At 36.3% G+C, this 13,153-nt stretch overlaps 1 pseudogene; it reads right to left on the reverse strand.

Annotated features, from left to right (window-relative positions):
- Positions 1-12,122: 12,122 nt before the first annotated feature.
- LOC148122923 (nascent polypeptide-associated complex subunit alpha pseudogene) lies at positions 12,123-12,856 on the reverse strand (annotated as a pseudogene).
- Between the last annotated feature and the right edge of the window lie 297 nt (positions 12,857-13,153).

Below are 13,153 nucleotides of genomic sequence, written 5' to 3' on the forward strand. Positions count from 1 at the left end.
GAACTACAATAACAACTGGTCTGGCAAGATAAGCCAATTGGTGCAGCAGTGGCATGAATTTACAGGAGCAAACACCTGCTCTTTAATGGATGTGCACCCATTCTACAAGATAGAATTCATGCCTAATACTATTAACTACACCTTAAACCCATGACTGTCTAGGCTATAGACCCCAAGGGGAAATTTGCTACTATTATTCTGATAAATGGGCATAACATTAAACTGCCACTTAAGTTCCTATCTTTCCTTGCACTTACTCATCAGTGCATCTCTCAAGTCTCATATAACTTCCTCTTCTCAGTAGACTGTAATTTATACAGAGACCAACAACTTGTCAGCATTCAGAGAATAAGAGATTAGGCATGTTCAACTCTAAACGAGATCTTTGTATCACATTTTCTCCTTGAAAGACCCGAGAATCATTGCAGTGGTCAGGGCTGGCAAGATCCAGCAGTAATGGATATTTGAAACGAAACAGTATTTTCTGGATATGATAGGGCCCTTCATAAAGGAGTTCACAGTATCTAAGTGCATATGTGAGATCTACACAAGCTCAAGTCTGCCACAATTCAGCTCGGGTGGAGACGTTCATGAAGTCCCACCTTTAGCTAAGAAGCCCTTGGCAAATGATGGTTGATGGAAAAAGGAGAGTCAGTTGTCTTCGGGCAAGTAGCCCTGGAACACTGCCCAGGCTGTGGCAGATGATCTTACTGCCATGCATACACTGGTAGCACTAGATGGACTCAGTGGGTTTTAAGAATAAAATAGCAGAAAGGATTGAGAAAAAAGGTGAGGGTATGGGTTTAATCAAAACACACAATTTGTTTATAAGCAATTCTCAAAATTTAATAAGAATGAAAAAGAGAAGATGGCTGGAAGCTGACATGTGAATGCTGGAAACTGAAACTGGGTTTTCTAAAAGAGCAGCCAGGGCTCTGGACTTCTGGAGTGCAGTCTCCCCAGATTGTTGTTCATCATCGTCATCATCATCATCATCATCATCATCATCATCATCATCATCATCATCTCAAACCACTTCCCTTTGATGCACAATGCTAACATTTAATTTCTGCCCAAGAAGTATTGTAATAAATAAAAATATGTTTTCCATTTTTAGTACTAATATTCACTATAATTCCAAACTAAAATTTACATGTTTGAATATAAAAGGTACCTTTCTTTGTAGTTAGTAAAAACTTGACACACACACAAAACTGGAAAGAGAAAACTTATACTGCAAATACAATTTTTAAATCTTGTAAACAGAACTTGTTGTTTTGAAGATGGCTGCTTGCTATCTGACAACCTATGATGAGAATATGAGAAGATATTTGAAAATATGGTCCAGGAGTGGGGAGCAGATAACTATTCCCTTAAATGTTTTCAAATATCTGGAGTGGAGTGGAGAAGAGAGGAGTTGAACATGCTCTTTGATCAGCCAGTCTACCATTACCACATATTAGTTCCCGCTTTTGTTAAAAAATAGTGTCTGATTTATCACTCTTATATTTTAAAGATCTCTATATGTGACTCTAAACGCAATTTTAATATGTGGTTTCTGAGAGTTGAATTTTTCACCATATATATGCATGTGTATGTAATCACAATTTATAACACCTATTAGTGAGTGTTTAGACTTAATTCCCACAAGCGATATTTTTAGGTTGCAAAAATATGGCAGTAAATATACTTGAGGTCATTTACTTGAAGACATTTGTGAGCCACTGGGTAGCACACACCTCAAAGGATGGAGTTGCTGGGTCATAAAATGCTGAAATAATTACATGAGTGCTGAAAACTTGTTCTCCTGGTGCGGTCAAGCCAGCCAAGTGTTAAGCAGTGCTTTACAATTGTTTATAGGTGAATTTTCCTAGTGTTGAACATCTGTTTGGATATTTAATCAGCATTTTAATTTTACTCTTTTATACATAATTTATTAGTAATAATCAATTTTATTATTCCCATTGCTTCCTTGATGAATTTTAGGAACAGTAGAAATTTGTTAAGCTTTTTTGGTATTGTAATCTTATATCAGTAATAACATGGAGGATATGTCCTTTTCCCCCATCTTCTAACTTTCTTTTTAGCTTTTCAGTGAAAACAAACCACTCATCTTAATGATTTTTTTTTCTTGATTTTTATTGAGTTCTACATTTTTCCCTGCTCCTCTCTCTGCCTTTTCCCCTCCCCACTTCCGGACTTCCCCAAGGTTCCCATGCTCCCAAATTACTCAGGAGATTTTGTCTTTTTCTACTTCCCATGTAGATTAGATCTATGTAAGTCTCTCTTAGTGTCCTCATTGTTGTCTAAATTCTCTGGGATTGTGGATTGTAAGCTGGGTTTTTTTTTTGCTTTTTGTTTAAAAACTACCTATGAGTGAATACATGTGATAATGTGATAATTGTCTTTCTGTGTCACTAAAAATGATGTTTTCTATCTCCATCTATTTTCCTGAAATATTTAAGATGTCATTATTTTTTCTGCTGTATAGTACTCCATTGCATAAACTTACTACATTTTCTTTATCCATTCTTCGGTTGAGGGGCATTTAGGTTGTTTTCATGTTCTGGCTATACCAAACAGTGCTACTATGAACTTAGTTGAGGACATGTTTTTGTGGCACAATTGAGTATCCTTTGGATATATACCCAGAAGTGATATTACTGAGTCTTGAGGATGGTTGTGTCCTAATTCCTGAGAAATTGCCACACTGACATCTGAAGGGGATGTACCAGCTTGCATTCCCATCAGCAATGCAGAAGTGTTCCTGTTTCCCCACAATCTCTTCAGGATAAGTTGTCATCAGTTTTTTTTTTATCTTGGCCATTCTTTCAGGTATAAGATAGAATCTCAGAGTTGTTTTGATTTGTATTTCTCTGATGACTAAGGATGTTGAACATTTCCTTAAGTGTCTTTCAGCGATTTTAGATTCCTCTGTTGAGAGTTCTCTGCTTAGGTCTGTATTCTACTTTTTTATTGAATAATATGTTCTTTTGATGACCAATTTCCTGAGTTCTTTGTTTATTTTGGAGACCAGACCTCTGTCTGATGTGGGGTTAGTGAGGATCCTCATGGATACCTGGGATCCCCTCTAGAGCCAAGTCTCTTGCCAACCCTAAAATGGCTCCCTTAATGTAGATATCTTCTTCCCTGCTCCCATATCTGCCCTTCCTCCATCTCCACCCTTCCACTCCCCCAAGCTTTCTCCAGTCTTTCCTTTCTCCCTTCTTTCTCCCCCTCTCCCCTTCCCCTACCCCCATGCTCTCAACTTTTGCCTGGCAATCTTGTTTGCTTCCAATTTCCAGAAGAATCTATGTACGGTTTTCTTTGGGTTCACCTTGTTATTTGGCTTCTCTAGGTTTGCAAACTATAGGCTTAATGTCCTTTGTTTATGGCTAGAGTCCACTAATGAGTGAGTACATACCATATTAATCTTTTTGTGTCTGGTTATATCACTCAGGATAATGTTTTCTATTTCCATCCATTTGTATGTAAAATACAAAATGTCTTTTTTTTTTTTTTACCGCTGAGTAATACTTTAATGCGTATATATTCCACACTTTCTTTATCCGTTCTTCCATTGAGGGGCACCTAGGTTGTTTTCAGGTTCTGGAAATTACAAATAATACTGCTATAAACATAGTTGAACAAATGCTTTTGTAGTATGATTGGGCGTCTCTTGGGTATGTTCCCAAGAGTGGTATTGCTGGATCCTGAGGTAGATTGATTCCCAATTTCCTAAGAAACTGCCACACTGATTTCCAAAGTGGTTGTACAAGTTTGCATTCCCACCAGCAATGGATGAGTGTTCCTATTACTCCACATCTTTAAAGATTTAAAGTTCTTGTCATACAAGTCTTCCACTTGTTTGGTTAGAGTTACTCTCAGATATTTTATGCTATTTATGGCTATTGTGAAGGGTGTTGTTTCTCTGATTTCTTTCCCCTTTTTTTCATTTATATACACAGGGCTACTGATTTTCTTGAGTTAGTCTTGTATCTTGCTATATTATTGAAAATGTTTATGAGTTGTAGAATTTCCTTGATAGAATCTTTGTGATCGCTTATGTAAACTATCATATCATCAGCAAACAGTGAGAATTTGACTTCTTTGTTTCTGATTTGTATCCCCTTGATCTCCCTTTGATGTCTTATTGCTCTAGCTAGGATGTCAAGAACTATATTGAATAGATAGTGAGAGAGTGGACAACATTGCCTTGTTCCTAATTTCAGTGGAATTACTGGGAGTTTCTTTCCATTTAGTTTGATGTTGGCTGTTGGCTTACTGTATATTGCCTTTATTATGTTTAGGTATGTTCCTTGTATCCCTGTTCTTTAAAGACCTTTATTGTGAAGTTACGTTGTATTTCATCAAAGCTTTTTTGACATCTAATGAGATGATCATGTGATTTTTATTTTTCAGTGTGATAATATGGTAGATTAAACTGACAAATTTTCATATGTAGAACCTTCCCTGAATCTTTGGAATAAAGCTGACTTGATCATGATGGATTATGTTTCTGGTGTGTTCTTGAATTTGATTTGCCAGTATTTTATTTAGTATTTTTGCATCAATGTTCATGAGTGAGATTGGTTTGTAATTCTCTTTCTTAGGAATGTCTTTCTGTGGTTTGGGTATCAGGGTAATTGTAGCCTCATAAAAAGAGTTTGGCAATGTTCCTTCTGTTTCTATTGTGTGGAATAATTTGAGGAGTATTGGTATTAATAATATTTTTGTAGTTACATATCGCTTTATGTAGCAGTTCTTTGGAAGTGTCTTAGGGAATATCATTTTGTGGACCCTATAAATTGTGCTCACACATATCAAAACATCTGTACTATCACTGTAATGTAGTGATCACTTTCCTATGTACATGAAGCGTGCCATTGATAGGGAAAACATCGTGTAATGACAACCTGCATATTGATGCTTTTTATTTAGTGATTCTATCAACAAATTTGAAAAGAACGTAAAATTACAAGATCACATGCATATATTTGTTCATCTTATGATAAATTTCAAATTTTATATCTTGAGTTCAATTAAAATTTGTCTATTTTTATTTGAATTATAAATCCAACTCTTGTCTCCTCCATACACACAAGTCATCTAGCATCACATATTGAGTAACATGCATCAATATTCCACTGATTTGTGATGGCCATCTTTTACATTGTGTTCTAGGCTAAGTCTAGGCTCTATATTAAGTTTCCTTCTTATTAATTTACTTTATTTCTTGAGTTAGCAAATGTTTTAATAATATGTCTTTGTACAATCTCTCATTATCCTTTATTTTCTTTAAAATATAACATTAACATACAGGAATAATTTTCTTTCTATCTATCATCTAGCGGTCTGCCTATCTAGTTATCTATCATCCATTTTATCTGTTTATTTATTCATCTATCTATCAATGTACCTACCTACCTATCTATCGCCTATCTGTTAGAATTATCATATTAAAAAGATTCATAGTTTCCTCAAAAAGGCCTTGGAAATTCTTTTTTGAAGTTATTTCCATATTAGTATTTTCTTTACTCTTTAAATTTTGTGTGTGTGTGTGCTGGAACAACTTATAGAGAGTTTTAATCAATAACATCACTGAATGACAATCTAAAGACATTATAACAACATTTTTAATGCATCATTAATTATGGTATGCATATTAATATTAAAATTAAGATGGCATGTTAATAGATTTTGTTTATGTAGTCAATGAACTGGTAAGATATAATATTAAAAATTAGGGAAAATAGTGCATGATTATTTATAAACAGCATATAATGCTAGCTAGAATTTTATTTTTTATATCTTAAGTTTTTATTATTTAAAAAAAATTAAGTTTAAATATATTTTGACCATATCCTTTGCTTCCCCCAAATCCTTTTAGATCCTCTTCCCCTTCCTACCCACCTAACTTTAAGTTTATTTTCAAAAGACAAAAACCTAATACAACAACAATCACCCCTCAACCAAAAAGACAAAATAGAACCACATCCAAAAAGAAAGGAAACAAAAAGCTATAACAAAATAAATACACACACAGGCACACAATACAAAATAAAATCTGTGTAGTCCTTTATATGTTTATCAACTACTCCTGAATATGAGGCCTCTTCTGGAGTTGTTTATATACACATAATCATTTTATTAGAGAAAAATGATTTTCCCTCTCACAATGACAGTTCAGATTGTTAACCATTATCCTGGTGGCTAGTTTTCTTTCATTCATTCATTCATTCATTCTTAATTTTAACACATCACAAAATAAAATATGATAAGATAAAACATAAACCATCACATTGAAGTTGGACAAGCCAAGCCAAAGGGAAAATGAGTCTAAGTGATGGTGCAAGATTCAGAAATCCACTCATTTGTTCACTCAGGAATCCCATATAAACACCAAACTGGAAGCCATAATCTTTATTAACCTTTTAAACGATGCCTTTATTTTCACATTTTTATTTTCTGTGTAAATTTGGAAGCATTGTTTGTATTTACATTGGTTTGTTTTTCCTGAGATATTTATTATATGCTTAGATTCTTTAAAGATTTATTTTTTGAATTGTGTAAATATGTGTGGATATGTGCATAAGTTATTACGGGTGTCTGTGGAATCAAAAATAGGTGTCAGATGATTTGGGTCTGCAGTTATAGGCAGTTGTGAGCTACCAATATGGATGCTGGGAACTGAACTTGGGTCCTATGCAAGAGCAATATGAGCTCTTACCTGCTGAGGCATCTATGTAGCTTTTCCTATTTAGATTTCAGTGGTGACTTCTTCCCTTTATAACTAATAGTAATGCTGCATCTTAGAGACTTACATTTATAATGAAATGCAGTTGTTCCTCAGTAGATCGGAAGGATACTAAAGTCTAGGAATGCTCAACTCTTCACTTAAACTAGGAAATTGTATATAATATATAATCAACATATGCTGCTCTCATGGTTTAAACCACCTCTGCTTATAATACCAAACATAATACTAATTTTTATTAATAATATTACTGTATTATTGGGAAATAATAAGAAGAAAAATCCCCTCATTTGTTCAGAATAGACATTTGCTTTGAATACTATTTTTGATGCACACTTGAATTCATATATTTGTAAATTGCAGATACAAAACACATCACACAACATTTCTTTTTTGTTAAGATTTAATCAAGAAGAATAACTTTCTATAAGCATTGAAAACATGAGCCACAAACTTAGCATAAATATTATGGAAAATACTGAAAAAAAGACTTGAGACAAAGATGTAAATTTGAGAGTCATCAATTTATAGATGCAATTTATATAAAACCTTAGCACTGAGATAGACATGGAGGACATTCTAAGATAAAAAGAGAAGCAAATTAAATTTGGAAGGACTTGATCTTGAGAATATGGGAAATGGAATTTAATTCCCAGATGTGTCAAGAAGAAGCATTTAATCACAAGAATGATGTTTTCTGAGTATCCTAAAGTAAAAGCAAGAATCAAAAGGATGGAATAAACTTGCATAATACTGTTGAGAGACCATGAACATGGGAAGGCTATGTGACCATGAGAGCTGATCACTAGATTTTCTAAAATCTTGCCCATTTTTAACAAGCTTGTTACTAAGAACAAGCCTGACTTGAATGGTTCAGGAAATACCAGAAGAGAGATTGGAAACAACCAATACAAATGACTTTTTCTATCACTTTGCATGATAGTATTATAATACTATCACAAAGAGATTAGAGTCAGAGCCAGGCAGCCTACACTTAAATCCTGCCTCCATCACTCACTGTGGGTATTATTATGCACACTGTTCATTACATGCCTTGGCTTTCTTACCTGCTAAGAGAATAAATTTTTATACTATTACTAGGATGGAATCATTTCTGTAAGCTGGAATGCAGATAGCTCTTGGGCCTGTTTCAGACGGTCTTATTCAGACTTGGTTGCTTTGGGAAATACTGAAAGAACCAACACTGAGGAAGAAATGATCAGTTTTGGTACATGAATTGCAAAAGGTTATAGTTGATGTTCAGCTAGAACCATTGTTTCTACTCCTGGTTAGTCAAGATGGGCAGAACTTTCTTCCATCATGCATCATGAAGCTAGCTAGTAGGCTCCAGAATTAGTTAAGTTTCAGAAAGGTCAAAGTATATTTTCCCCCTCCACCCATTCAGCAAAATCCTGACTTGTCCAAGGAGTAGTAGACTTCAGTCTTCCTTGTGGAGTCAGTTGGGAAGTGAGTCACAATCAATTAATAAGTGAGAAAGGCAAAGACAAAATAGAAGTTCAGGTTGGCTTTTGACACCTCAGCATGTCATCCATTTCCTTCACCTTCTCAGCTGTTGGGGATTTGTATTATTCATTTCCTGTTTCCTGAAAGATTCAACCTTTTGAATAATCTTTGACTCATTCTTTATCCTTAAAAGTCACATTCAATGCAACCATCAGGTCAATTATTCTAGATTTACATAGAACTATTAGAAGTTAGAACTATTGGTGTTTCATTTTTTGACAAACACACAATTTAAGGCTCAATCTGATTATCTGAACGAAGAGATTCCAATTTACATTTGGCTTCCTGAAGAATGAAAGGCATGGAAAAAATAAATGGCCAACTTTAGAAAACAATGTATGTGTTCTAATGTACTTAATTAATAAGGTCTTTTCAATATTCTGTTACAATCCTAGAAACATGGAATTACACTCAGGGAAATGTTAATTTTATTAAAGTCAAGGTATTAGTACATTGTACCTTAAGATATCACACTTACTTATAAGGTTTAGAAATTTTCATGTTTATATCTGTGATTGTTGGTATATGTATGTTACGTGTAGTTCAGAGGAGACCCTGAGATGCCAATCCTGACCTTCCTTCTTATTTGAGATAGTATCTATTTTTATTGTTTTCCACTGACCTAGGGATTCCCTTGTCTTCATCTTTCACCTTATTGTAGGAGGAGTGGGTTACAGATGTGTCATGCTGTCATGCCCAGCTTTACCAACTTAGAGTCGCATGACAAATTCTTTACCCAATGAACTAGCTCTATATTACATTGTCCTCACTGTCATAGGCATGTGTTCTTGGGAAAGGCAGAGGGAAGTAAGTCAAATGAGGGATGCACCTAATTTAAAAGACTTTCAAAGACACAACTCTGCCAATTTCTTGATGACTTCATGATCTGCAAAACGCTGAATATAATAACTACATTTTAATATTTAGAGTACCTATCAAACAAAAACCTAGCCAACTTTTAAAAGGACATCATGCTAACAATTAGAACATTGATGCTTAGTTTTGCATATTGAAGAAAGATGTCTAATGATTATGACAGGACAACCTGAATCATGAAAAACAAAATGTTATTTTTAAAACTTTTGTCATTAGATTAAAAGGCAATCTGGAAAAAGAACAAAGACACAGTCTTGTAACATTACTTCTTTTGCTATCCTCGGTAAGTGCTGCATGGTCGCTTCCAAATGTACAGCTCACTATAAGAAGAATTTATTTTTCTATTTGTAAGTAGCTCTAAGTACATTGGGAGCATAGAAAAAAAAGTCTGCCGTCTTGGATAAAACTACAAACGGCTTCACTACAGGTGACAACGTAACAAAGGTTGAGAGGATAGGAGTTAAAAAGTGGGGATAATCGCTAAGCTGTGCAATGCAGCCCACATCTACTTGAATGATCATGGGAGATCATCCAGACAATGTGCTCTGCTCTTTTCAGGGTTACACTGCAGCCAAAAGGCATTTTAAGCCTAATGTGACGTAACAGATAATATCAAGGTGTGCTCTTGACTGCATATGTCTCAAATGATTAGCAAATATCACTTATATAGAATGCCTAATTATTCCATAGCTATGAAAAGCTGTTCTGTTTCAGAATGAAAGTAGAGGCAACATGACAGTAGTCAGTAAGAGCTCCAGTAGCTCTAGTAGCCCTGTCTGTGTAGAAATATGTATTTGAGGTTATTTATGAAGGAAATAATTTACATAAGAGCCGAAGTAATTGTTATTAAATATAATTATAAAGAAAGACACAGAAAGAAGAAAGGAAAGACGAGTCTCTGTGTTACCCCTTCCCCAATTGCAAACAGCATTAGGTGGAAAAGACCCAGTCTACCTGGAATCAAATCCACACTTTAAAACTGAAACCTAATTCCAGTTTAGCTGCAGTGGGCAGAGAATATGGGCATAGCTATGGACTCACTTAGCCTTGCAGCCAAAGATCTGCCTCCAACACTTTTCCCATAGCATAGGTAAAGAATACACTGATGAGAAGCAGGATAGATGGACTGGCTTGTTTTGTGTGTCGTCAGTGGAGGGAGCCTTAGTAAAGGAAATGACTCCTTGAGATCCAGCTGTAGGGCATTTTCTCACTTAATGATCAATGGGAGAAGGCCCTGCCCATGATGGGTGGCACCATCCCTGGGCTGCTGGTCCTGGCTTCTATAAGAAGGTGGGCTGAGCAAGGCATGGGAAGGAGTCAATAAGCAGCTCCCCTCCATGGCCTCTACATGAGTTCTGGCCTCTTGGATCCTGCCTTGTTTGAGTTCCTGTCCAGGCTTCTTCCAGTGAAAAACAACAATGTTGAAGTGTAAGCCTAATAAACATTTTTTTTTCCACTTTGGAAACTTGCCTTTGGTCATGATGTTTTGTCACCACAATAGAAACCCTAAGACAGCAGGGAATCACACATGTGACTTAGTGCCTAGCTGGTGAAGCTAAACACTGTCAGGAACCCAGTGACTGCTGCACCCAGGTCAGGGCCTATATACAGACTCATTAAATCCATCCCAGGACCAAGTGGAGATCTATAACCAAAGTTGAACAGACTTATATTCCAACTAGCATTTTCTGTGATTACAGAGATCTGATGCGAGGAGTGCATCACACAGACAGCAGACCACAGTTCATTGGTTTCTGAGCCAGCGATGCAGTAGTCCTAAGGAAACAGTGAACTCCAGGCATCACACAGTGTTACATCAGTGGTAGTCATGAGACTGAATACCCTACATACCCCCAACTCCAGGAAGTATGATATGGAGTATTGGGTATCAGCATGGGCAAAGAAGGAGATGGATGCCATGTCATGGCATAGAGGCCTAGGCTCATCCTTCCATGATTGGGTTTAGTCCTAGGATAATTCCACAGAGTCTGATTATGTTAGGGTTTCTATTTTAATTTATATTAATATAAAATTATTAACCTGTCTTGAAAGACATTTTGCTTTTTTGTTCACAAATTGTTTTGTTGCTTTGAAGTTCATAGGAAGATTCATTAACAGCTGAGTCCATAAACAGAACCTTATAATCCTTGTCCTATAGTCATGGTAACTATTTGGTAACTTCATGCCACTCTTGGGCATGAAGATGATGTCATGATTATAAAGCTCATGTAGCTTTGCTACAAAAGACTGACTCCAGATATCAGTTTATCACTCACTTGTCAGCAAGTATGTGTTATTCCTCTCAGCATTTAAGCTTCTCAAATACATTAATACTCTCTGGGAGCCTTGAATGCCTTCATTTTGTTCTTTGGAAACGATGATCCCTATTTTCACATTGAATTCCCATATTACTCTTCTCAGAGATATTTTAGTGTATAATTTATTGCATTTTCAAGAACCTTCATTTTATTTTTAATTTTCAGATGTTCTGGGAAGTGTGAAGTATGAGAATGTCTTCTAAAAAATATATGTTTGTTGTTTTCTGTAACATTTGTGGGCACATATTATATTAGACTAATTGGTAGCTTTGGAATGTTTCTATTTCTGGAAAGTTAAGATTAATGAGTGTACCTTTCAGCTCTGTTCATGAAAAATTTTTGAAATGGTCTGTGAATTTTAGGCAAATTTAAAAAGAAAAATAACATCTCTACACTTGGAACAACTCAGCATTACCTGAATAAGCAAAAATGTAACATAAATTTAGAGCCCTTGGGAATTATAATGACCTATCCAAACACTGATCTTTTGCTGATCCTGAACAGTACATCCTATAGTTTCCTTTCTTTTTTTTTTTTCATCCAACAAGAAGCCATAACTTTATTAGTGATAGAAACAGTACAAATTTCAAACCAAGCTGCAGTTCCACCTCTGAAACACCAAAAAGGGGGGAGGGGATGGGGGTGTCCTCGCTGTCAAATAGTTACATTGTTAATTCCATAATAGCATTTACAATATCATTACTGTGGTTTCTCAGGGCTCGGACTGCCTTTGCTCTGGACACATTCGCCTGTGACATGACCAATTCTATGTCCTTAACTTCCACACCTGTTTCATCAACCTCTTCCTCCTCACTCTCCTCTTGTACTGTCAGAGTCTGAGTATTTTCTTGAATGTTTGAAACAGCTTCACCTTGAACTTTGAACTTCTCAGCAGCTGCTAACTGTGCTTGCTGAGACAAATCTTCAATCTTGGCTTCTCCAAGATTCAGACGATGTAGGTGTCTGAAGCCGGGCTCTTGTAGACATCTGGTTTGGTGATGACAAAGAGGATATTTTTGGATTTCCGGATAGTGACTCTAGTAACCCCTGTAACCTGCCGAAGACCCAGTTTGGACATAGCCTTCCGTGCTTTCTTTTCACTCCGGCTCTGCTTTGCTTTACTGACTGGCTCTTCATCGATTTCAGCTGCTGCCGCCAGCTGGGCTTGTTGTGTGGCTGTCTGTGTGGAGTCTTGTTCCTCGAGCTCTAGTACTGATTCATCACTGTCAGATTCTGTTCCCGACCCTGTCTCAGCCTGGGGCTGTGGCAGCTCCTGCTCGGCGGCAGGGACAGTTTCTGTGGCTTCGCCAGGCATTTTGTGCGGAGGACGCGGAACCAAGATGGTGGCGGAAAGAGAGCGAGCGAGAGCGTGACCCACGCTGTGGCAAGAAGGCTATAGTTTCCTTTCTGAGTAATGCATTTGACAAGACTTGACTTATGACCAGTAGAGAGCAAATGAAGAAATTATTCTCTTTTTTATTTATTTGTGATATGTATGTATATGCACACACACGACACTGTATACATGTGGAAGTCAAAGACAACATTCTGGAGTCAGTTATATCCTTCCACCATGTGAGTCCCAAGGATCAAGCTCAGGTAGGTCGTCAGGTTTGACAGCAAGTACTTAGGACCACTGAACTGTCTCAACATCCCAGAATGTAGCTTCTTAAGAGTA

Source organism: Myodes glareolus, chromosome 2, assembly GCF_982192425.1.
Source record: "Myodes glareolus chromosome 2, mMyoGla1.1, whole genome shotgun sequence".
Classification (NCBI taxonomy): Eukaryota; Metazoa; Chordata; class Mammalia; order Rodentia; family Cricetidae; genus Myodes; species Myodes glareolus.